At 34.2% G+C, this 25000-nt stretch overlaps 1 protein-coding gene across 2 annotated transcripts in view; it reads right to left on the bottom strand.

Annotated features, from left to right (window-relative positions):
- LOC129744360 (uncharacterized) overlaps positions 1-25000 on the bottom strand; it is a 386715-nt gene that overhangs the window by 302489 nt on the left and 59226 nt on the right. The gene's annotated exons all lie outside the window — the stretch shown is intronic.

Raw genomic sequence — 25000 nt, 5'->3', positions numbered from 1 at the left:
GAAGTTTTTTGATATTTATATCATGGGTTTAATTGATCCCTTGAGCCCAAAATGAAATTTTTCCTTCTGAATGCATCGTGATGGTTGGTAATCATGAAATTACTAATATCTGTTCAATAACTTATGTTTATCCAGTATTTATCTGTTAAAAAGGAATCCAAATACTGTGTTTTCTAAAAAATATATAATTGCGCCTTTAAGTATGCAGTCATCACATTTCAATGATAAATCCAGTGTAATACAAATTTACTTTCCAACGTTCAATAGATGAGAATGTATTCTGTAATCAAAAGCACGAATCCTATTCAAAAAAATCAAAAAAGCCATCAAATTGAGAAAAGGACAAAAGTGCATATTTTCGAATTTCTCAAACCCTGGGGTCTCAAAAGCTTCGTTTTGGTCCAAAACTCATCCATGATTTTTTGCAGAATTTTTAAGTAACGTTTACATGAGTAAATTTGGACTTTTAGGTTTGTATGGGAAAATTGAACATTTTGTACTGAAAAATCAATATCATTTTTGTTTTTTCTGTGCAACCGAGCCAGCTGGTGGTTTTTGTGCCAATTTATAAAATTCCTAAAGAAAATTTTCCGCTGAACAACTTTGTCGAAGACCGTAAATTCGTATCTTATTAGACAAAAAAGTTATCAGCTGTTCAACAGAGGTATGTCTTTTGGCATTGATAAACAATAAATTCAATAGACACCACTGTTGTGTGCCTTGCGAGGTATTGCATGACTACTTTTCATGCAATACTTCGCGGGGCACACGCAGTGGTGTCAATTGAATTTATTGTTTATCAATGCCAAAAGACATACCCCTGTTAAACAGCTAATAACTTTATTGTCTAATAAGATACGAATTTACGGTCTTCGACAAAGTTGTTCAGCGGAAAATTTCCTGTAAGAAATTTATAAATTGGCATAAAAACCTTTAGCAGGCTCGGTTCCACAGAAGGAACAAAAATGATGTTGATTTTTCAGTACAAAATATTCAATTTTCCCATACAAACCTAAAAGTCCAAATTTACTCATGTAAACATTACTTAAAAATTCTGCAAAAAATCATGGATGAGTTTTGGACCAAAACTAAGCTTTTGAGACCCCAGGGTTTGAGAAATTCGAAAATGACCCCAAATCGACTCAGTCTAATGCGTTATGCCACATATAAAATATTGAATAAGTTTTCTTATCCTTTTTTAGTTTTCAGGTTTCTCAGATATATGATGAAATCTTAAAAAAAGGCTAGGCACAATTTTCCGTTTGTTTGGATAACGTGCCGCTATTAAATCAACCCCTTTTTTAATACTAGATACTTGGTAATTGATACAACTTTAAGGAGTGTATTCGAAAAAATGCAATACTTTGTTTTGTGAATAACTTTTGAATGTATCAATGGAAATTGATGAAATTTTTAGTGACCTAGTAACGTAGTGTGTACGTGTTTAAAATTTGGTGACAATCTGTTAAATGGTTTTTGAGATAGCGTCCAATACTGAATTTCATTAACAAAATTTTCTGGGCAGGATCGAGAAAAATCCAGAAAAAAGTCCCTCTGGGAGACTCAAAAACAGCTGGAAATCAACTTTTTGACCAAAATCTACATGGTATATCCTTGAAGAAGTCCTAGAGGACTCAATAGTGAGCTAAAATTTGAATAAAAGTGAAGATAATTGATTCCAGGGAGTAGGAGGAATGTGAGAGATTTTTTCAAGCTCAATCCGAAAAAATGATTTGAGGAAGTGATAAAAAGTCAAAATTTTCTAACTGGTTCGCAACCGTTTTCTCTGGAAAGCACTTCAATATTTCCCACAAAATAAATACTGTGTTTAAGTTGGATCTGGAATCGTGCAAATACGCAAAAACGGTGGTAGGTTGATAAAAAGTCAAAAATGTTGTTTTTGTGCCGAAGGAGGATAATCGGCTAAATTTGTAATAACTTCGACCGAATTCAAAATTTTGAGTTATTAAGGTTAAGCTTTAGGAAACAGCAAACTAGAGATGTACCGAATAGTGGTATTCGGCAAACGGCCGAATACCGAATATTGACCTTTTCAATTATTCGGCTGAATATTCGGTCGAATATTCTGTTGAGTTTTTAATAAAAACTAAAAAGTGACAATTTCATTTTGCTTCTACTTCTTTCATCTTAATACTTCTTGTGTTTTTAAATCGATTCATTTCAACCGCATGTACATCAGATCTTTTTTAAGTAGAGGTCTCTTTGATTTTCAGAATGTCACCAATAGTAAGAAGGACATCAGATGGATTGTTGCTTCTAAGAAGTTTATCATCAAAGAAATTGGGTATCCAGTGAAATCTGGGACAAAACATGTCAAAACAGGTGCCAAGCTATTCGAAATTGCTTATTTTATATTGAATCAGATGAATGTCGAAATTTAGCTAGATGACTCCAAAATTGTTGCCAAAAAACGATGATCTCTAACTTTAAGAATACCATATTTTCTACCAAACGAATCCACATGGCCGGTTCTGGACGATTTTTCGATAAATTTGTAAAAAAAAAGAGCACATCTCAACAGAATTTAGGCATTATTCTCTAACATACAAGAGGATAAAGATAGTAAACTACTTAAAATTAATCATCGAATGACAGCAGCTGTGTCAAAATCGTATCTAAGGGTTAAAGAATAATTGATGTTTATAATTAAATTAACGTTAACAAATCGCTTTTGAACGAAAAATCTTAGAAATTTCAAATAATAATTTAAGTATTTATTTGATTTAGCAAATAATCTGGATAAACCCCAGTAAATTTCCGGAAAATTTCAAATGATATCCGACCTTCCCGATAAGATTTGACTTTTCTCGAATTCTTCATTGGATTTATGGGTAAGCCTGGATATATGAAAAAAAAAATCTGGAATAAACGATAATCAAAGTATATCTTCTCTTCTTCTAATATATAAAGATAAGTTGGGCTATATATGTGTGTTTGTATGCACCTTATACAAATCCACCCCGCTTAACCGATCAGCCTGAAATTTGGTACAGAAATGTAGTTGGAGGTTTTAGTAATAGTACTGAGCCCCTCCCTCCTAAGAAAAGGGACCCTCCCGTACAACTTTCAATTTTATTCCCACGAATCAAAAGTCATGGCACCCATTTTGTCAGCCGACTTTTTTCCCCTTGGCAGGTTGTTTTCACCATCACCATGCATGGGCCAGGCATTATAAACGATCGTTCAGGAGTTCACGTGTACTAGAAAGCAAATCAAAGCTTGCTCAGCATTAAGGACTTCAAGGAAAAATTTTGGCAGAAAGCACGTGGTATTGATACGAGATTTTTGGATGTAATAAGGCGGGAACAAATTTCAAATCCTTCTTTTGTCACTCGAAGTTGGAACATCGCGAGAGGGGGGGGGGACATTAAAAAATAATGCGAAAAACAAATAAATTGGAATAAATTGCACGGAAGCTTGTATGCAACACAATTGCATACTATATTGTTGCACAAAACTTATAAATCAAGTAACATTTTATCAAATAATTCAATCAAATTTAGAAAACAAAAGGTGAAATAACTCCCATCTTCTTTTATTTGGTTTTTTATTTGCAGATATTGGAATTTTTATATAAAAATTTACTTAAATTTCTTCAAACTTTATTAATTTCCCCCTTCGGGTTTTTGGAAGTTTCGAAGGGGGGGGTGACAAAAGAAGAAATTGATATTTGTTCCAGCCTAATGAGCTTACATTTTGGATTGAAAAATACAACTAGCCTGTTAAGTATTTATCGACTAGGACTTGAAGTGGTTTTCAAAGTGCTGAGGACTTCTAGAGTCTACAAGAATATACAATGAACAGAATAGTGAACAGTGAACTGACTTTTTTAGCTGAATAACTATTTGGACTGAGTGCTTAAAACCCCTGAACAGATTTCCATGAATTACAGCTTTTAAGAACATACTATTTTTATATTTTTAGAATCCCTCATGGAGAAAGCAAAAATAATAAGTTTCATAGTTAAAAGTTAACTGCTTCGATTTTAACGCTTTGATAGCAGTTGGGGAATTTTAACGGGGGATTAGAAAATCGATCAGATAATTAAATCTGAGATTTTTAGTATTAGGTATACATTTCAAATTCATTGACCAATTTGTAATTTTTGAGTTATTTTTCGTTATCAATGTGTTCAATTCTACTATCAATAAATCTGTGACGTAGATTTAAGCAATTGATCTAGAAAAAGGAACCTTGGCTCCGTTATACTAAATGGTTTGAGCCGATTTAAATAAACTAATAATAAAAAAAATCTACTATCGAATTTTGAGAAGACTTATTTTAGAACCGTTTAGAACTGCGAATTCAAATAAATGACATCTAAAAAAATTAACATTGATCACTCTTCACAATAATTAATGGGATGATTGTGTCCAAGAATAGAAACATGGAAATACAACTCAAATAAAACCTGTTCCATAACATTATAATAGAATCTTTGGTTAAGATGATTCGTTTTCGATAACTTAAAAAACTATTAGTGGAACTTTCAACATTTAAGCACAAGTACTCATAAAACAGCGTGAAATTAATAAGCGAAAAAGGCAAACATACAACTGAAAACATGAAAAATGAGTTTTTAACATGGTTCAACAAGATTCGTAAGTCTATTAAGAAATTTTTAAGTAAATAAAACTTGAATATACCATTGTACAGGAAATCATCTTGAAAAGTAAGAGATTTTATTAGATGGGGGATGGGAAGAATAAATAACAATTTTACCATTTGAAGATAAAAAAAATAAGATGAAATGAAACGAATAAACGCAGGGAATAACCGCATTAAAAACTTTAAAAAGACCAACAAATTTCTTATAATGATGAATATAAATCTTTCAAAGTTATGAAAATTCAAACGACTCATTTTGATTTATATTTTATGTGAACCCGAGCAAGGCCGGGTAAAATCTGATAGTAGCTATATACAGTGAAATAAACACGGATACACCTAAGATCTTTTACTGAAACCATAAGTTTTTGGTGATTTTATAGCTTTTTCATCATTACTTTTGGATATTTTATTAATTATCCAACATCAGTTGAAAAATTTGACAAGAATGTTAGTTTATAAAATTTGAAAAATAAGTATTCGGCCGAATACTTGGCTCATCTATTCGGTGAGCCAAATTTCGGCTTACTGGTTTTTTGGCAGTATTCGGCGCCAAATATTCGGACGACCGAATACTCGGTACAAATAAAAACATAAACAGAAGAAAAAATCAACCGATATCTATACCTTTCTGTAGGAAAGGCAAAAATCATTATCTACCATAGAAATTATCCGTTTTGATAAAATACAACTTTTAGGTACTCTGGAAGACTCAATTAATCTTCTCTGCAGTTCTTCAATTAAAATGCATTCTTCAATTTATAACCATTTTAAAATGTTTTACAGGAGTTGGCTTCTAAAAGAGCTTTTTCTGAATTTTCATTCTTTTTGGACGGTCCATCCTTCTTCTAAAAGAGTATCTCCACATGGACATGACCCAGGGGTTTCTCCGTGGACAAGCGTGGACATTTCCATACACCCCTCCCCTCCCCCTTTAAGTTGTCCACGTGGTATGTGAACGGCTCCTGGGTTTATTCATCCCCGCTCGATTGATGAAGCTTTCCCACCAACCCGAATTAAACTCTCTCCCTACAGGTTTGGCTCAGCCCAAAATAATGCTCTTTTAAGAGAACTCGTCCCCCAAAATATCAGCTTGAAAGGCAAGTTTGGCGAATTGAAAAGCTGTGATTTTTCACAAACTTGAGTTGTAAATATAAAACTCACGTTTGAAGGGTGGGATTTCTCAAGTTCGGGTATGTTTGATTTTCAGTGTAAGAAACAAGACGTAACGCCCTAACAAATTAGCGAAGACATCAACCATATCGCACTCAACTTTTAGCTGTGTGCAATGTTGTGTGCAAGTGATTCTATCTAGCGTTACATGTTGTTACTTGGAACCCATTTCCGTAACCGATCGTTAGTGTTGAGCTTCGTTCAACAAATTTTGAAAATTCCACGAAAGTTTTTAGAAGCTTGTCGTTTGCTGGAGTTTTGTTTAGAATGGAATTGCATGTGTAACAGAAAATGAAGAGGAAAGTTTTTCTGACAATTTATAGCTTTCAAAGCGGGATTTCGGATGACACGAAAAAAAAAACAACACCCTCAACTTAGAATTCATCAAGATTTGTTTTATTTTGAGAGTATGAAGAATAATAAGGTTAAATCTCAGTTTTTCTCTATAAGATACTTGTTCGTTCGGCTTGGTTTGTTTTTGTTTCACATCATTTTTACATCGTTCTGATTGGTTAGTCTGTTTTTTTTTACTTTTCGTTACGTTGCTGATATTTTTTTCCTAGATTTTTTTTTATATGTTTTATCTATGTTCGCTTATGTCTTGTCCTGGTTTTGGGAGTTTGGTTGGATTTATTTATATTTGCCTCGGATCGTCTTTTACCATTACGTTTAGAAGTTATTGATGCTGATTGCAGTTTTTCATAGTTTGATTTCCTTGAATCGGTTTTTTTTTATTAAGTTTTAGTTTTAAGTTATTATTGAATTACCTTGATATGTCTATCTAGTTTTTTTCTCTGTCCATCTCTAACATGTTTTTTGTTCCTTTTCTACAATTTTTCCACATTCGATTGTAATGCCTTCTATACAGGATTCTTCCAATTTGTACACATTTCTAAACTACTAACTTAGCAATAACGAATTTCTAAATTTTGCTTTCGTTTTTTTTTGTATTATTTTCTTTCAACGATAAACTCACATCGAGAAAAATCTTTTTACCACTCCATATTACGGGGTTTATTATTAAATAATGAATTCAACGAAGGTAAATTTGGTAGATACATCGTTTTTTTACTCCAAATGGATTACCATTATCCTTTCTTACCATTATCCTTTCTTATCATTGATGAGTACAGCTCTTTAACGATTTATTATGTTCAAATTCACATTCACAGGGTCAGTTCGTAAACCGTTTTTCGTTTTCATTTTTGTTGATTTGCTTTTTTTTATTAACAGATTTCGATCGATTTGATTCGCCTTGGCTTCAGCACGGATCAAATTACTTTTTACTTTCAACAATGACAAACAATCTATATGTGTGGGATACAAAAATTGGCGAATTGATTATACAAAAATATGCCTAAATACTAACTCGTTCAAAAGTTTTCACTTTTTCTTCTGTTTACCTTGGGCTTAGGTTAAATCGCCAGCTTCATCTACCCCAAAAAATGCTACTCTAAAATAGTAAAGTTTCTGTTGTTATTCTCTGTTTTGTTTTCTATGTTCCTATTTCCTTAGGAGTCCTATTCTATTGAGTCTAGTTAGTAAATATTCTTTCCTATATAGACTTAGTTTTGTAACTCTAATCATTTCACTGTTTCGGGTTTCATCGCTCGCTGGGGAGACTAACAAATGTAACTTATCTCATTGGATTTTATTGTATCACTTTAACCATCGCGTTTGACTTTTAAAATGTTGACTGTCTTACCTTTGCTAGGTACTAAACACTCGAGAAGAATAAAACTTTGAAGTAGGTAGTAGAGCTCCAGCTGTTGCATAACTTTAGGGGAGTTTCCAACGGTTAAATTTGAAAGTCGTTTAAAACTTTTTTTAAACAACTTAACTAATTTGCCGTGAGAAAAAGCATTTTTCCTACTGAAAATCCACATTTAAAAAGGTAGCGGTCAGCAGCAGCTGCAGCAGTAAATTGTGGCCAGTGAAATTCCTTCTACCCATCTGAGGGGAAGCCGAGAAAAATGCCACTCCATAGTAGGTACTAGTAACTTTGCAAGTGTATGCAAAAAGTATCAAGTTATGCTAGTCTCAAATCCTCGGAGTAAATATTTGCATCTTTATTTGCTCGAGACTTTTCGCTGCTCAACTGTTGTAGTCCTTCGTCGATGGTTGGAGCTTTTTTTTCAACTGCATTTTGCTGTTGTCCTTTCCACAAGTCTCGTTTTGATGACCAATGAGAAAAGTTCAGGTTTGTTCAACTTTGCTAGGTCGGAAATATGAAGAATAATCTGTTGTTAAAGGTTGGGGGGAGAAAATAATTTGTTTGACAATAGTTTTGAGTTTTCTTTTAGGAATTGTTTGCTACATATTTATTTTTGTCACTAGTGAGATTATTGCATACAGTTTCGCAGTTTAGTTTTGAAAGATGATTTGGTTGTTTTGGTTTATATTTTTATTTCGATTTTTAATGTCTGTGTCGTGGAAGGCGCACTGGATAAGTGCTGGTCGTTTGATGCTTTGTTATGAACGAGGAAAATACCGAAAGTTCCGTTGATTATCTAAAAGTAGCCTACATTTATCTCAATTTTTTCAGTATCATCAACAAGGTGGGCACAAATGATTCGTTTGGATATCAAAGTGAAAGAAGTATTCATAAGATAACTTTTTTTTTGCAATTTGAAGCAGTTGAAATATAAAATAAAATTTTTGATTCACTCGAAAATCACTGTTTTACCACTACTCTTTTTAAACTGTTTTAATTCTCGTTTTCACCATTATCTTTATTTTCAAGATAAGAAACACAAAATATTGGGTATATTTTTCATAAAAAAAATTATCCAATTTATGAAATTCAAATTTCGAAATGCTTTTTTTTGAAAATTCATCTTAGTTTATCAAAAATAAAAATTACGTATACAATTATTCAGTCATTACGATTTTTTGAAAAAAAAATTTGCTATTGCTTAAAGGGTGTTCTGATCAAAAAGTGGTCAACGTAAATTTACCCTCTTACTTCTAATCATTCATATTTAAAACCTGAACACCTCTCATTTTGTGATTGTGTGTGTGTAGAATGCTCCTTCATTTTGGATTTTGACATAAGATCTTTAGTTATCAACATGGCGTCCAAGAAAGAAGAGCTACTAATCAAAATTTTATACATGCGTCGTAAAAATCCAAACTGCACGCCCGCAGAAATAGAAAAATCGTTAATTGTGGCCTAATCAACCGTCACCAAAGTAACAAAAGTGTTCGGAGAACGTTTGTCGACAAGTCTGGATCTGGAAAAAATCGAAAACCGGAAACCGGGACGAACAGAAGAGGGGCTAGCGCTTTCAAACGTCGAACGAGAGGCTTGCCATTTTGGACTAGCTAGGTCGACCGGAATCTTAAACTGAATTTTTTTTTTGTTTTTTAAACATTTTGAAGTTTAAAAAGAAAGACACTTTTTTTTAATAAACGCAAAATCGATTCACACGCAATTTAGTTTGACCACTTTTTTATCCGAACACTCACAAAAAAATGAATATTCTGGAAAGCCTAAAACTGTTCAAAATATTTTCAATTTCATTTTCATACGCCTGTTGTGAATTTAATATTTTGCACGTAAATCACACGAAAAATTAAATTTATTTTTACAGTTTTTGAATTTTAAAGTAAAAGGTAGAGCATTTTTGTACTAAAATAAAACGTTCTATCCGAAGTGATAATTTTTTATGGCAAATCGATTGTTCTTAAAATTTAAAATTCTATACAAAAAATGCACCAACGAAATAAGATCCAATCCAGTGAAATAACTGGCAACCCCACTCGTGTTCCATTAACTGTTAAAGCGTTTAGAACTGCGTCAAATTGGATCCAAATCTCATAAATTTTGGAGCAATCCTTATACCAGTTCTAAAAAATTGAGGTGAAACTGGTATAATGGAACACGGATGCGGTTGCTTTGGTCGGAATTTGGGTCTAAACTGGCTGTTTGGACCACAGAAACAGGTGCTCAAATTGCAAGATAGGTCAAGTGTACTTGTCCCAGAATTTTTCGTTATTTTCACTTATGAAGTTCATTTGTTGAATAATGGCATTACATTTCACATTCAATAAAAAATTTGGGTTTTCAATTTCCTCGTTCCAAAATCGAACTCTAGTTGGTAAAATTAATTGGTTCAAGAAACATACGTCACATGTGCAAAAAGCATATTCCATATTCTACAATAAATTTTCTATTAACAAGTTGTTTAAAATTTTACAAAACAGTACCTTTGAATTCTCGTTAACGCTATTTGTCTCTTTCCACTTCTCAATTTCCTTGACCGGGAAATTACTCATTTATCAATGATTAAAATAAAATAAGATTACTACTCATTATTTATGGCAACACTGTTGTGTTACCATGAACCTAGTTTAAGTAGTCTCTCTTGACCGTGTGATGATGTCAACATTTGTACTGTCATCATCATCACCATCCTATAGGTCGATTCACGCACTGCCTGGCCTCACTGTTTTTGACATTTCGCGATTCCTGTTTTGATTCCTTACACGCTCGATTTTGTATAACCATTTATGGTTCTTAAATAACCATTTTATGATATTTACTTCGAAACCGCCAATATGGTTATTTTTCAATAATTTTTCCTGAAAGGATTTTAACCATTTTGGTAGTTTTCGAGTATAAACCAGAAAATGGTTGAGTAATTTGATGTTCCCTGTATCGCCATTTTGAAAGCGGTTTACATTGCAGCTGGACGCCCTTAAAGCAAATTTTTTTTCTCCGCAGAAGTGCATCTTGTTTTCCAATTAATCGGTTTTGGAAATTGTAGAAACATCGAATTTGTAATAGATGGGGAAAGGTAAGTGATTTAAATCGATTATTCAAGTGATTTTTGAATTATTCAAGTGATGTAATTCAATTTTCATCATAAACAATTGTAATTGTAATTGTGAACGAAAAACTTTCAGGGTACCGATTGGACGCCGCCGGTTCAATTCCGTTTGAAACACCAACAAAATTGACGAGGACGAGGACTAATTCACCGGTCCAACGCTACAAAATGAAATGGTTTCTAAGAAGTTCAAAAGGGATCGTTTTTTCACCATCCGGAAGGAGCTAAAACGGGCCGGAATGTTCGAAAAATATCTCCCGCTGGGCGTAGATGAATCGACCCCCCTCTCGTTAACGGATAGCAAACTAATGATAATGGCATTGGCCATCCGCAGCACTCATTGGGGGAACTTCACTTCGGCTACCGGGTGATTCGGCTGCTTTTAGTATTTGCCCAAACTGGGCTGCAATATTATAAAAGGCAAATAAAACAATATAATGTGCTATATAGTTTATAAGTATAACGTAAAAGAAATGAAATAAATATTCTGACAAATCTTTTTTTTCCAAATTCTTTCAACAATTGTAATTTATTTTACAAATCTTGCAAAACTGCTCTTACGGTTGAAATATAACCATTTTCTAATTGCTATGGAATCTTTCTTACGGTTAAAAAATAACCATATTCCAACTTCTCCCCGAAAAGTCATTTTATGAGTTCTCATGGAGAACTCATAAAATGACATTTCCTGGGAAAAGGTCAAAAATGGTTATTTTTGAAACGTAAATGGTTTAATGATTTCTAGCGTGTATTTTCCAATTCTACACGCTGAGGAAGCAATGCAATCATTTGGGTCCTCATTTAATTCCCATTCACACGTTTTTAGCAAAAGTTCTTGCCTCAATTTTGGGATAAAAAAATTGGAAAGAAAATAAGATGTTTGAGGTATTAAATAATGAAAAATAAATCATTTTGTTTGTAAATCCAGCTGGAATAAATGGACTTAAACTTTAAAGTTAAACCACTCGATTTCGATTACTGGCGCGAAAATTAACGAGAATGTCGATACCAGTAAAATTTTCATGCTCGAATTGCTGCCGCGCAATGTCGACGATAGGAGGCTTCTAGCCAAAAACAGATAGGAATTTTGCTGTAAGTCTCATGTCAATGTGATTAAAGCTATTTGACGTTATTTTTATTCCTCGAAAATATCATATCGTAAAACTTTAAAGTAGTTCAGCCTTTTCTTTCGGAATGTTCACCGGAGAATTTTCCTATATTGGATTCTTCTGTCCCTGAATAGTGTTGTCGTACAAGTATATGCATTTGTTAACAACTTCCGGTCAGAATAACACAAGAAATTTTCGGACAATCGATTCGGCACATTCGAATCCTTAAGAAGTTTCCACATTTGATCATTCGATGGAATTTTTTGTTTCGAGTAGACGCGCTTTCCCAAAATATTCAATGCAAAGTGGGTTGGTCCAGAACAATTGTGTTGAAGAAGGGTTTTAAAAACATGTTAAAACATTTTAATAAATAAACCTCCTTTTCGAAATTTTGAAGAATTTTCAAGTTTCTGTTCATTCCAGAGAGATAACCATTAAAAACCAAAAGATGCGCTAAATTTAGTTCACAAAATGGGACTTGGTTTTTTGCTCTCCTCAAACTGAGTTTTGAGTTAAATTTCTTGACCGTGCAGCTGCACGAAAAATTTCGCCGCACCCCATTTCTCGTTCGTAAAATTTTGTAAACAGGACGTGCGAACTGTCACCACAAAAGGGAACATACGTCATCGTGAATCGACCCATTGTTCTCTGCAATAATCAATTGCGTATTGGACAAGGAACCTAACCAATGTGGTTTGGTTTCAGCGTGGGGAAAAACTATTTTCCGCTAATGGATCGGCCCGTATGTATCAAGTATCAACACATCCCCTCAATTCGCAAATTGAGAATGCTGAACAGCTACGCGTGCTTCGCTGTAAGTACCTAATGCCTCCTTGAACGCATCAGCTGGCTGGTCCTCGGTAGAGATGTGTCTCAAAGAAAGTTGACCGCTTCTTTGGATCTCCCTGATGAATGCATAGATGGGTCCGCGCTTCTTACAGGTACTGGATGTAAGGAATGTTGTCCTCCATTGACATGAAAGGAGTGCTAACCACACCCAATTCACAAAGAAAGTTTGTTAACCACAAACCTTCCTTGACTGCGTGACAAAAGGCTTCTCTCTCAGCTTCGGTCTACGACTGACTAACCGTCTGCTAACGTTTCGTTGATCACGAAAAAAGGTTCCCGGAAATCATGTAAGCGTAGTCTGATACAGATCCTCGATCATCGGAGTCGTTGGCAAAACCTGCATCAGCATATCCGATGAGTGGTTCCGATTTCGCGTTTCTGAGGAATACCAACGCCGTATCGGTCGTACCTCGAAAGCATTGCAGAATAGGTTTCAGATCTTGCCAATGCCTACCTACTGGGCTGGCCTGGTATTTGCTCAGTGCGCTAATCGCAGCACAGATATCTGGTCTCGTAAATGTCTCCAGATATTGTAGACAACCGATCTATTCTTTGAACGGTTGTTTGGTGATAATCTTGCCATCGTTCAGCTTCGTCCAACAAACGTTTGCGTCAAGTGGTGTGCTTACGGGTTTACAATCGGCCATACCGAATCGTTGCAGAACCTTCTCGACGTAACCTGATTTCAAAATCTTGATATCGCTATTCGGAAAGTCTCGCTTGATAGCCATCCCCAAAAAAGTCTTGACTTCCACGAAATCCTTCATCAGGAATAGCCTTCCAAGCTCGGTCTTGATTCAGATAACATCTGAAACGGTCTTTTCCAGCAATCAGGATGTCATCCACGTACAGTATGAGGGTGAGTTCTCGCTTACTGGGTCGGTAAACGCAGCAGTCACTCTTCAACGGATAGAAACCAAGCTTTCTCATCTCGTCGTCGAATCGCTCATTCCAAGCACGACCCACTTGCTTCAAGCCGTACAGGCTTTTCTGTAATCGAACGACCTTCGATTTGTTGACGTCATTGTTTGGCAACTGCTTGAAAAAAACCTCTTGTAAATTTCGATTTAGGAATGCAGATTTCACGTCCATCTGATGAACGACTATGTCGAATTCGTTCGCCAACGCCAAGACAGATCGAACACTTTCCATCTTGGCTACCGGTGCATAGGTTTCCCAGTAGTCCAATCCTGGTCTTCGGGAACATCCTTTCGCGACCAATCGAGCCTTGTAGCGACCATCTTCCTTCACGGTGAACACCCACTTGGACAGGATGGGTTTCCTGTGACCCGCAGGTGAGCTAACCGCTTCATAAAAACTTGTTTTCTTTCAGGGCTGTCATCTCCTCGTCGGGGCGACCTTCCAGGAATCCCAATAATTCCGGCGCGCTTCAGCTCAGTGATTTTCTGAGGTAGCTCCTTATCATCCTTATCAACAGCGGCTGCGTTAGCCACGTAGCGCTGTATAGTTCCTCTTGTTCGCTGACTTCGTCTCACGTCGGCTGCCCTCTTAAATGTGTTTTTGGGTGCTTGCACATCGACTGGCTGATTGGATGTTGGCTGTTGTTCTGGCTCATACACACCGCTTTCCCATGGGAATCTCTGCGTACGCTGGACAACCGGAAATGCGCAGGTTGCTCAGCTTTGGCCTCCGACCGTATCACATCTCTAAAGGAGTCTTGTTGACCACAAGATCTCTTGTTGGTTATCTGTTGTGAGGTACGCAGCGCACAAAACAGCTTCGCCTCGCATCGTCTTCGGCAATCTGCTACCATGGATCATCGCTCCGGGCTTCTCCATCATGGTACGATTCGCTTGCTTGCTGACGCCGTTCTGCTGCGGAGTATGCGGAACCGTGAATATCATCTGAACTCCTTTCTCAGAACAATGTCTTTGAAACTCGTTTCTAACGCATTTACGCCCGTTGTCACATCGCAGCTTGCACAGCTTCTGACCTTACGTTGATTCTGGTGGCTGATAACCTCAGCTTACGAGCGATGGGAGCTTCTAGCAGGCTGTTTTCTGGTAACCCCAGAAGAACAACCTCTTTTAGCCATTAACGTAGAATTCCGATGACTCTGAGAAACCTTAAGATTCAGCAGCATGGGGTGGTTGAAGTCGCTGGCAACTAATTAAGCCCAAACCACCTCCTCGAGGAATCCTGAAATTGCTTAAACATGCTAAGAGCAGCGTACAAGAGCACGAGGGTTCAGGGTTCAGGGTTTTCTTCCTGGTGGACCTTCTGACCTTCGTATTTCCCAGTTGCGGATCCAAAGACTCCTTCCGGCCGTCGGACGTGAACTCAAGAATTGGTTTTCTAAAACCCCATAGCATCCGTCCATGTATGAGAAAAACATGGGTTGATATAAACCACCGTTTAAAGGGTCCAAATTAGGGCAACTAACCGTATTTATAATTTTTTTCAGATCGAAAAATTAAATTGAGCTATGTTTTCAGAGACTTCAAAAATGATAATTTTTAGTAAAATGGGCAATTTTATCGTTTTCGTTAGTTTTTAAGCTTCTCTTAGCTATAGCGAACGCCATGCGCATGTCAAACAGTTGACATGATTACGGAATCTTAGAACAACATTTTTTTTTATTATTTACTAGGCGAAAAAATTGTAAAAATTGCTATCAGATGCATTTTTATGACAATTTTATTAAATTCTACCTTCAGAACCCCCACCTAGAGGGTTAACCTTCCTTTGCGGTTAGGGTCTATATGACCCGAACTGTACTTTATGAAGCGAAATCTAAGGAATGGCTAAAGCTAAATACACGAAATTTCCTGACTTTGCCCAAAATGAGCAGCTTTAAAATTTCTAATTTTAAGATTTTGGAATATGGAGACCCAGCAAAAAAAGGGACAATTATACGGTTCGGATCAAATAGACCCGGATTATTATTTTGGTTTTGAAATCAATACTACTGAACCGATTTTTACTGTACCATAAACTGTACCATTTTGAAATTGTCTAAATGTCTGCTTTCAGACGCTTATAGAAAATTTTAGTTTTGATTTTTGTGGTCTTCAGAAAACGACTTTGAAGCCAAAAGTCCTTGAAAAATGGGTGTTGAGCATCAATGATAACTCATTTAGTTGAAGTCGTATTAAAAGCACTTGATTGATATGAACTTAGATACATTGAGAGCTCATATTGAAATAATAAAAGCGCTTGATTTTACAGCCCACAGCTGGTAATTTAAAAAGTTCATCAAAAAATTTCAATGCTTTTATAGCTGAGTTTTAATGAGGATTGACAAATTTAAATGGAAAAAGCAATTTTGTTCAGTTACAAGCTGATAGTGATAAATTAGTAACTAAGAGACTGATATGGTGACCAATCATAGAATCTCAACTTATTGAAAATCAAATCTGAGGTAGGGTGATTTGCCAATTGTTGAACAGCTAAGCACATGATTTTGGTTTTTATGCTGTATTTCAGTCATTTCAATCAAATTCACTCGATTTTTTTTGTCGATTGCACCCACACAGGATTGGTCAACAAGATCCAAAAGTTCAAGTGATCGAAAACAGTGACATAAAAATTGAAAAAATCATTTAAAACAGCTTGTCTGTGCCTAATAGTTGCACAGGCAAAATTTATTTCGTGCCTAATCTTGTCCGATTTTTTCCAATGTTTGAAAATTTTAAAAACCTTCTTAAGGCTCAGCCATTATATATTCAAAGAGGCTGATGTTTGTTACAGAAGCTTATTATGAGAACTTTAAGTTCAAATGAAATCAAATTTGGAGGCGGCCCCTTCTGAGGGGGGGGGGGGGGGGGTCTTCCATAAAAACCGTTCAATGCACAATGGGAAAATTCGGACTCAAAATCGGCAAAAAACATGAAGCCGATGGTTTGAAAGTCTGGAATATCATTAATCACACGTGAAATTTCTTCAGAAGCTCAAATCTGCCGCTGAATTTAACCGAAACCATCTAAGTGAAGTGTTTTTTTTACCTTATTTGCCCAGTGTTGAGCTTTTCCTTTAAATGCCATACCAACATAAAATTTTGTTTCATTGAAATCCCATAAAAGGAACTGAAGGATATTAAAAAAAAAATTTGAAAGTGCCCATTCATACGTGAAAGGATAAAAGGACCAATTCTGTTTTGCCCCCCTTTACCCCTATGAACAAAATGGGATTTTATAAAATAATTTCTCTAGGACTCACTTGGAAGTCGATCGATTTTTACATAATGAATATCAATTTAAAGCGTAAAAATGGACTACCCTATATTGAATATAACTTAACGCTTTTGGTTACCCTGAGCTCAATTGCTCTTAAATGTTAAATTTAATTTTTAAATAATACTAGCTGACCCGGTGTACTTTGCTACACCCTCCAAAAATAAGTGTAATTTGTAAAAATTTATTCAAATTTTGATTTTTATAAGCCTTTTTTAAATGAAACCTTATCATAGTTCAGAACCAACAACTTTGAAATGAGAGCTGTAGCTGGAGTTCCGAATTGCGATTCAAAGATGGTATATATTATTTACTGAAACTTGATCTCTAAATTCGTTTTTCACTGCTTGAAGAAGGTAGGCTGATCTACTCGGCTCGAGTTTACGTATTTAAATTTCTAATTGAAAGAAAAAAATTCGCATAATGGAATTTATTGCATATTGGACTTTATGGAGATAGAATTTTGAAAACCGATCAAAAGCGTGAATCGGGACAGTTTTTTGAGTATATTCCTAATATTCTGTATCATGAGCAAAGCCAGCTCCATATTAGCTTTAGATGGTGTATTTCTTGGAGTTGAAACAATAAGCTACAGAAATTTGAAAAAAAAAACGATGAAAAGGATTTTTAAAAACCATTTTCAAACAGCTTTTTCACCATCCTCGCCCTTCGAAGCAGTTTGAATATGCCAAAAAAATTTTTGTGCCAAAATTCTGTTAAAAAAATGTTTCACCAGAAGCTAAACTCCTGGACATGAGACATTACAGCTTAACGTTTTCCCAAAAATAATCGATTTTATACAGTGAAAAGTTCTTTTTTTTAAATTAATTTGTTAAAGCAAAAAATATAAATATTTAAAAAAGTATCTGTTGCATCACTAAATAAATCTCAGCGTTTTTTATTTTCTCTTTGAAAGTCAAATATTCAAAAACGTTGGCCAAAACAAATTTCTAAGTTAACATTTGAGGACTTATATTTGGGCAAGTGTATACGCAAAGCTTATTTTTAGATGCGTCAGATTAATGGCTTTAAAATGGATTTAATACGTATTTCTGTTTGTTTGTTTTATCAAGTTTCATTGATATATCTGCAGTATTTCTAAAGTATAAATTTATGTTTATTACTCCACTTTTAACGAATGCTGTTCAAAGCAAAGCAAAGCAAAGCACCTTCATTTACAAAGACATTTAAAAATTTTAAATATCCGCTTCAGTTTCAACATTCGGAATACCCTCCCTGGTCTTTCCAACATATTGAATCATTTTAAAGATGCATTTCTTGAAAGTTCGAAGTTTGCCCTTGCCCCACCGTGTAAGTTGACAGGAGGGAATATTGTTTTCAAGACTTCAAGAGTATAATAAAAATTTCTCATTAACATTTTGCTTCCAGTTGAGTCGAAAGTCTCACTTTTCAAAAAAGAAGCGGATCAAAAGTCTCTTTTATGCAGCCATGTAACACAAAAACACTTTCCATGTTAAGTACGCACTTGAATTGGTTAGTAAGCAAAAAGTACGATGTTTTTTTCAGAATTATTTAAAATAAAAAGCTCCCATTTCCATTTCTAAATTCGTGAAAAATTAAACGTTTGAACATGCTCTAGTGTTCCGTGAATGACAATTCTTTCGGAAAATGAATTCCCTAACTTTTGGTCAATAAAAATCAGTTAATTTCACCAATACCTTTCACTTATGCACACGTCAGTCCTATCTTATCTAATTTAAAGAATAGGCTCTTGATTAGTTCATGTGTCGGATCGGATTTTTTTTATCTTTTTTAAATTTAAATGGCATTTGATAAAACTTCAGTTAAGTACATTTTTACATGTTCAACAAAATGTTTCCGATCTACCTCTGTAGAAAACATCTTATTCATATTTCTGTTATCAATATGATTTAAAAATTAACCTTATCGCCACCCCTTGCATTGAAAATATATTTGGTTGAGAAATACGCGCCAAAATATGGGTTAAAAATTGTATGTAAATTCTTTACTTTCTGTATTTTTTTTTAATTGTCCGTTAAGTGTAATACCATTATTTCATTAGCATCAGAACTAAATTTATATTTTTAGATAAACCATTTTTGAAAATCTTTCAATTGGTTATGATTCGATTGATAAAATACCAATCTGTGTCACATCTAGGCGTCATTTATTTCCACGTGCTGTGTACAATTAAGCAAGAAAAAACACATCTAGGTTGCATATCGCCCCACGTGCATAAGAAATATAGGTACTTGGTTAAGAAACAGACGTCTAGTTGTTAAATTTTTCCAGCGATCAATGAACAGTATGTTTTGGTCACTATCCACTTGCAACGACGTTTGCTTGACCATAGAGACGAAAAACAAACCCCTCAAAGAAAAGAAAATCTCTTAAAATGGATGCCATAACTTTTCAATTTCAGATTTTGGCACACACACAGGCTGGGTCACATCTAGGCGTCATTCATAACCATGTGCTGTACAAATGAGCTAGAAATCAAGTAGAAAAAAATCACTTCAAGGCTTCATATCGCCACCCCTTTGCATTGAAAATATGCTTGGTTGAGAAATACGCGCCAAAATATTCGCACTGATCAGTATGCTATGCCATGGTTACTATCCTCTCACGACGTTGGCTCGCGACGCCTCGACCATGGAGACGAAAAACAAACCGCCCGAGGGAAAAAATCTCGAGAAAATGGATGTCATGACTTTAATTTGTTTCGAAAAACTACAAATTTTGTATGGAAGCCCCCTCTCCCTTAAGTCGGAGCGGTTTGTAACTATTACAGAAACCATCTCCGGCCCCAAAAACCCTCAGATGCCAAGTTTCACGATGATCGGTTCAGTAGTTTCCGAGTCTATAGGGAACAGACAGACAGACAAGCATTCATTTTTATATATATAGATTAATCATTAAGATCATTAAGATCAAATGCGACTTTAAAATTCACTCAAAAATTTCAAATCAGCACATCTAATACATTTTGTGCTGAATTACGGCTCAACAGATGTGTATGTATTTCGTGGTTTTTAATGTGAAAAATATCACAAAAAAATAAGTTTTTTTCCATTGGTTTTTCTGTTTTTAAACATAAATAAATAACCACACTATTTTGAAAAATGTTCCGTAAAAAACGAATGATTTTCAAGAAGAAAATCAGTGATTTTTCATTTTTTCTTATATTTTTATTAAAGACATAGGACATCGGGAACCTATTTTTTTTTACTTTAAACGAATTGCTAAATCAGCCTAAGTTTAACCGGTGGTCACGATCTTTGTTAAAAAATGCCATCTTTTTTTTTGCCATTTTGTTTTCGGCCCAAGTTTCAGACACCAACGAAGTTAATTTTTTTCTGCATAAATGCATCTTGACAATTTCAAAATAGTATAATTTATGAAAATCGGTTCAGTAGTTTTGAAAATACAGAATATGTGACCCTTACCGGCTAGTTGTCGTTTTTAACCGTGAAGGAAAGTTAATTTGCCCAACATAAAAATTAATGATTTATTTTTATTCTCATTGTTTTTTTGGTTCGGTGATTAAAATTGTTTTTTTTAACTTAATGAATTATTTTCGTTTATTACCTTAAATTATCCTGATTATGTTTGGCAAAATGCCGAAGTTTTTAATTTATATTTAGGGATTACAAAATATGTTTACAACTTGCGAAAAAACTTTTCCAGCTTCTTCAATAAAGACTCGTTTAAATTTGCTTAGCGGAAATTAAAAAGTTTGATAATTTACCTTTAACTACACAACTGAATCATTTGCGCTCACCTCGCGTTTTGACGTTACCATTCTTCCTAGTCTCTAGAAGTTTAAAGCCTTCAGCCAAAGAGTGTGTTCTTTCAGTGTTGTAATATGTAACATGGTTGACGTTTCACTACGTTAGGAATGGGAAAAAAGTTTTCCAGCTTTTTCCATCCGTTCGCCTTCATCTATCACGATTATGAGCTTAATAGCTTTTTGTGTATCTTACTTCCCAGTGCTTCGCAACTTCATGATTCATCAGCGGTGTTTGTTTTACTTTTGCCTCAACGGTTATCCTAGGTTTAAACTTTATGCATATATTTCTTTGAATATGTTCACCATACACCGAGATTCACACATTCGAGCGATAAAAAATATATCTTCGTTTTACATGCAAACTTTATGAAAGTCATTTATCATGCCTTAAATACCTGGTTGTTATCATAAATGTAGTTGTAAATGTGTTTTTCATCTTTTTTTAAAGGTTTTTTTTATATTTGTTTCTGATTGATTCTCTGCTATCACTAAATTGAAGGTTCTCTTCTACACGAAACATTCAATCCAATCTCGTTCGGTACCGATTATAAGATGATTTCGATAATATTTTTAAACTTTAGTAATGAGCTTTTTCTTGTTGTTGCTTGCTTGAATGTCTTTTTTCTTTTTCTGGTGGGTTGATATGATGATTAACTTATTCGACGACAATTTATTTGATTCGAATTTTTATAAAGTTTTTTTTTCTTGTTTTTAACAAATTTTAGATAGCCAAATTTTTTGTTTACCATTCTGTAACTTACCATTTGCTAGCTGATGTACACCAACTTCGTATCACTTCTAGTACTACCTGTTTCAGGGTCTCTATCGTTATTGGTACTTTTCCTCTTTCTATTCTAACATTCTGGATTAGATTTCTAATAACATGGGTTTCTTGAAAGCTCTACTATCCAACTTCTCATAACATTTTAACTTCTTGACATTTAACTTCCAGTTTTGGATTGTGAAATTTCATTTTTTAATCTTCGTCCAGCTTTCCAGAGGTCCCTTTTTTGCTTTTACATTCAATTTCCAATTCGTGATGATTCATTTTCTATTTTCCCATTTAGTATTGGTATCTCCTCCAAACCCTGTTTCCATTATAAGAGTCTCATAACATCTTGTTCCGATCCGTCGTTTGAATATTTTTCAACCGGATGACAAAACCAAATCACGAATTGATTAACATGTCAATTCTTTGTTTACTTACTATATCATAATACTGGATTTCACAACACTTGAATCTGGATCATATTTGCTTAGCTCAATATTTTATCCTTTTCTGTTTAGGAGAAAAGTTTGATTTTTTCGAAAAAAAACTGAATCTTATAAAAACGCATAGTTTTCTGAAATAAAAAAAAATGTTAAGCTATAAAAAAAGATGTACTCTGATATATTCACTTTTGGAATATTGATATTAAAATGGTCACTGAAAAGGTTTGAATATAGTCTATACCAGAGGCAGGAAATCTTTTCGGCAAGCCGCACTCAAAATAATATTGTTTAATAGTTAGCAGAACTTTGTGTTTGACATATTTTAAAGTTAGAAATTTTCGACAAAAAAGCAACTGAAAAAGGAAAAATAAAACTAACTCAAATGTTTTAAAGGAAACAAAAATTTAACACCGTTTTCTTTAACGAATACCAGTCGGTTCATTACGAAATCTTATGAATCTAAGATAGAAAATTTCATATTCCCAATGCCAGTAACAAAATTCAGAATAAAATTTCACAAATATGAATTTTATTTCTTATTCTATGTATTATCATCAAACCAGGATTTGAAATAATTTTTTTTATTGCGAAAAATTCTTATTTGAAATGTTAAAAAAGACTCGTTTTAATTTAGAAATTTAAAAGCCAGAGGAAAAATTATAAAAGAAAAAAAATAAGAAAAAATGTGTGTTTTTATTTAAAAAAAAGTTATTTAGAGAAAGAAATAAAAATGACTTAATTCTTTGCGTAAATTGAGAGTTTTCAAAAACTAAAGCATTCACATTTTGTCAAATATGACGCAATTTTAATTGAAAAGATTATCAAATAATTAAAAGAAGATGTTCAAATGCGTTTCAGGTAACAGATAACCAGAAACAGAATGTAATTTAGAAATTTGCTAAGTTGATTTAAAAATAAAATTGTAGCATTAAAAAATCGCGAAATTGCATACCAGGAGATGTGGTTTTGAAAACACTGAAATAAATGATATGCCATGTCTTTAAAATTGGTTTACGATAAAGAATACTTTTAAAATGATTTAGGATGAAAGAGAAAGGCAATTGATCAAAACTGGCAACAGCAAAACGTTCTTTGGCGTTCTTTTCTTGGGGTTAAACGATAATGCACATAACAATGTCTGGGATCTCCTTTGAAAGAAGAAAACGATGTAAAACTAATAAAAATCATTTTTAGGTTCAACCCATAAGAAATTTGTTTCAGCATTTGCTGGAAATAAAAAAAAATAAAAACTACTAAATTGTTGCGATAATTTTTGCCCCTGGAGATAGGCACTACATTCAACATATTTTTCCAAAAATAAAAGTAAAGGTAATTACAAGGAAAAGGAATAAACAAAATATATATGTGAAGCGAAACGCATTGATTCACGTTCAATATGTCGAAAACAGAAACGAACGTATTCCTCCATTAATAAGCCACTGTCCCTATTCACCTTACTTGGGGGCTAAACAGAAATAGCTGTTTAAAATTGATATAAACAAATTCATACTACTTTTTTTTCATTGATTGATTTTAGTTAAGGTCCTATAAACATAATTTGACAAACATATTACGATAATAGTTTTAAAATGTCCCTTTTCACCCAATTTTACGGTACCAATCCAGTTGAATTAACATAAATAATGAATTACCGTCTAATTACATGAACATTATTTTTGATCATGTAAGTTGATTCAAAGGTTCAACTTAGTTCAATTATAATTTTATAATTAGAATAATTGTAATAATTTTAACGAACCTTTTTTTTCATGGAAGAGGTAGCAAAGCACACCGGGTCAGCTAGTTTTCTATGAAATTTCTTAAAATAGCATCGTAGATAATCATCATAAATTTTTTGGGACGAATCGCAGAATTACAGATATGTGAAAACAAGTGAAATGCAAATTTCATCAAGATAACAAAACGTGCCATTTTGACTTGTCATGTTTAAAAATGGAAAAAAATTGAAATAAATCATGAAATAAACAGAAATTTGAAAATTTTCGCGGGCGACACAAACATGAATCGAGGGCTGCGGGTAGCTCATCCCTGGGCTACACGATTGATTTATTTTGGGAATTTCGTTTGAGAGTACCGTAAAACGGGGTAACTTTGATCACTGAGATAAATTTGACCAACAATAAACTTTTCCACATTATCATCAATAACTCAGTCTATAATTTGAATTTTTGAAAACTGTTTTCTACGTTTGAAAGCCTATGAGTTGAGTTTCAACTAGGAACATTTGGTTTGTATTTGAATTTTTTTTTCTGTTAGTAAAAAACCTAATTTCAAAATCTTAAAATATCAATTTTTCCAAGGCTCGCAAACAAACAGCTTTCCTGATGATTCCAAAAAGCATTTTGAAGCAAACGGTTTGTTTAATGTGAATAAACATCTTTTTTTCTTTGTATATGAACAGTTATAGTGTTATTTTTATAGTCATTTAATGATAAATTTTTGTTTTTTAAAAAATAAGGACATTTTCCAAAAATAAGCACCTATTGGACAAATTGATAGAAACTCTATCAAATCCTTAACTTTGAAGAAAAATGAATGTGGAAATAGTAGGAGTGTCTAGGGGAATGTGTGAAGGTTAAATTTGTATTTTGAAGCTCAAACTATTTAGCAATTATAAATATTTTAGACCCTTAATGAAGGCAGCATCAAAGTTCTTTTTTCGATTACAGGGTGACAAAAAAGTCCGGTCACACAGAAAAATCTCAATATTTCAAAGAATAAGAAGAACATCAGAATCTGACTTTCATAGCTTTATTCAGTAACTCATCAAGATACTTCACAGACGATATTTCGGAATTACACCAACTTTTTCTGATCGAACCAGCTTCAGACGTCTCGGAAAGTCGTCGCAAGCGGCGCGCACGTCCGGTCTCGTATAATCATTTTCAACCTTGGAGTTCTCACAGACCTTGGTCGTCCAGATCGTGTCTTGTCCTCGGTGCCTCTGGTCTCTAGGATCGATTTATGGTCTGGTACACGAATTTCCGGTTGATTACGAGCGGTTTTAGGTGTTTGAATATGTTGAATATGTGTCCGGGTTTGTACCCTCTCATATATTCAGCGATAACAGCTGCTCTCAACTCTGCCACTCACAACTTAATGTACAAAAACTGCACAGAAACGAAACTCTGCCACTGTGGGCAGCAAAGTTAGCCCTTTCATTTGACATATAGATGGCACCAGAGAGATACAACGTATAGGCTACAGGCG

Source organism: Uranotaenia lowii, chromosome 2 (genome assembly GCF_029784155.1).
Source record: "Uranotaenia lowii strain MFRU-FL chromosome 2, ASM2978415v1, whole genome shotgun sequence".
Classification (NCBI taxonomy): domain Eukaryota; kingdom Metazoa; phylum Arthropoda; class Insecta; order Diptera; family Culicidae; genus Uranotaenia; species Uranotaenia lowii.
This window is presented reverse-complemented; position numbering and strand designations above follow the sequence as displayed.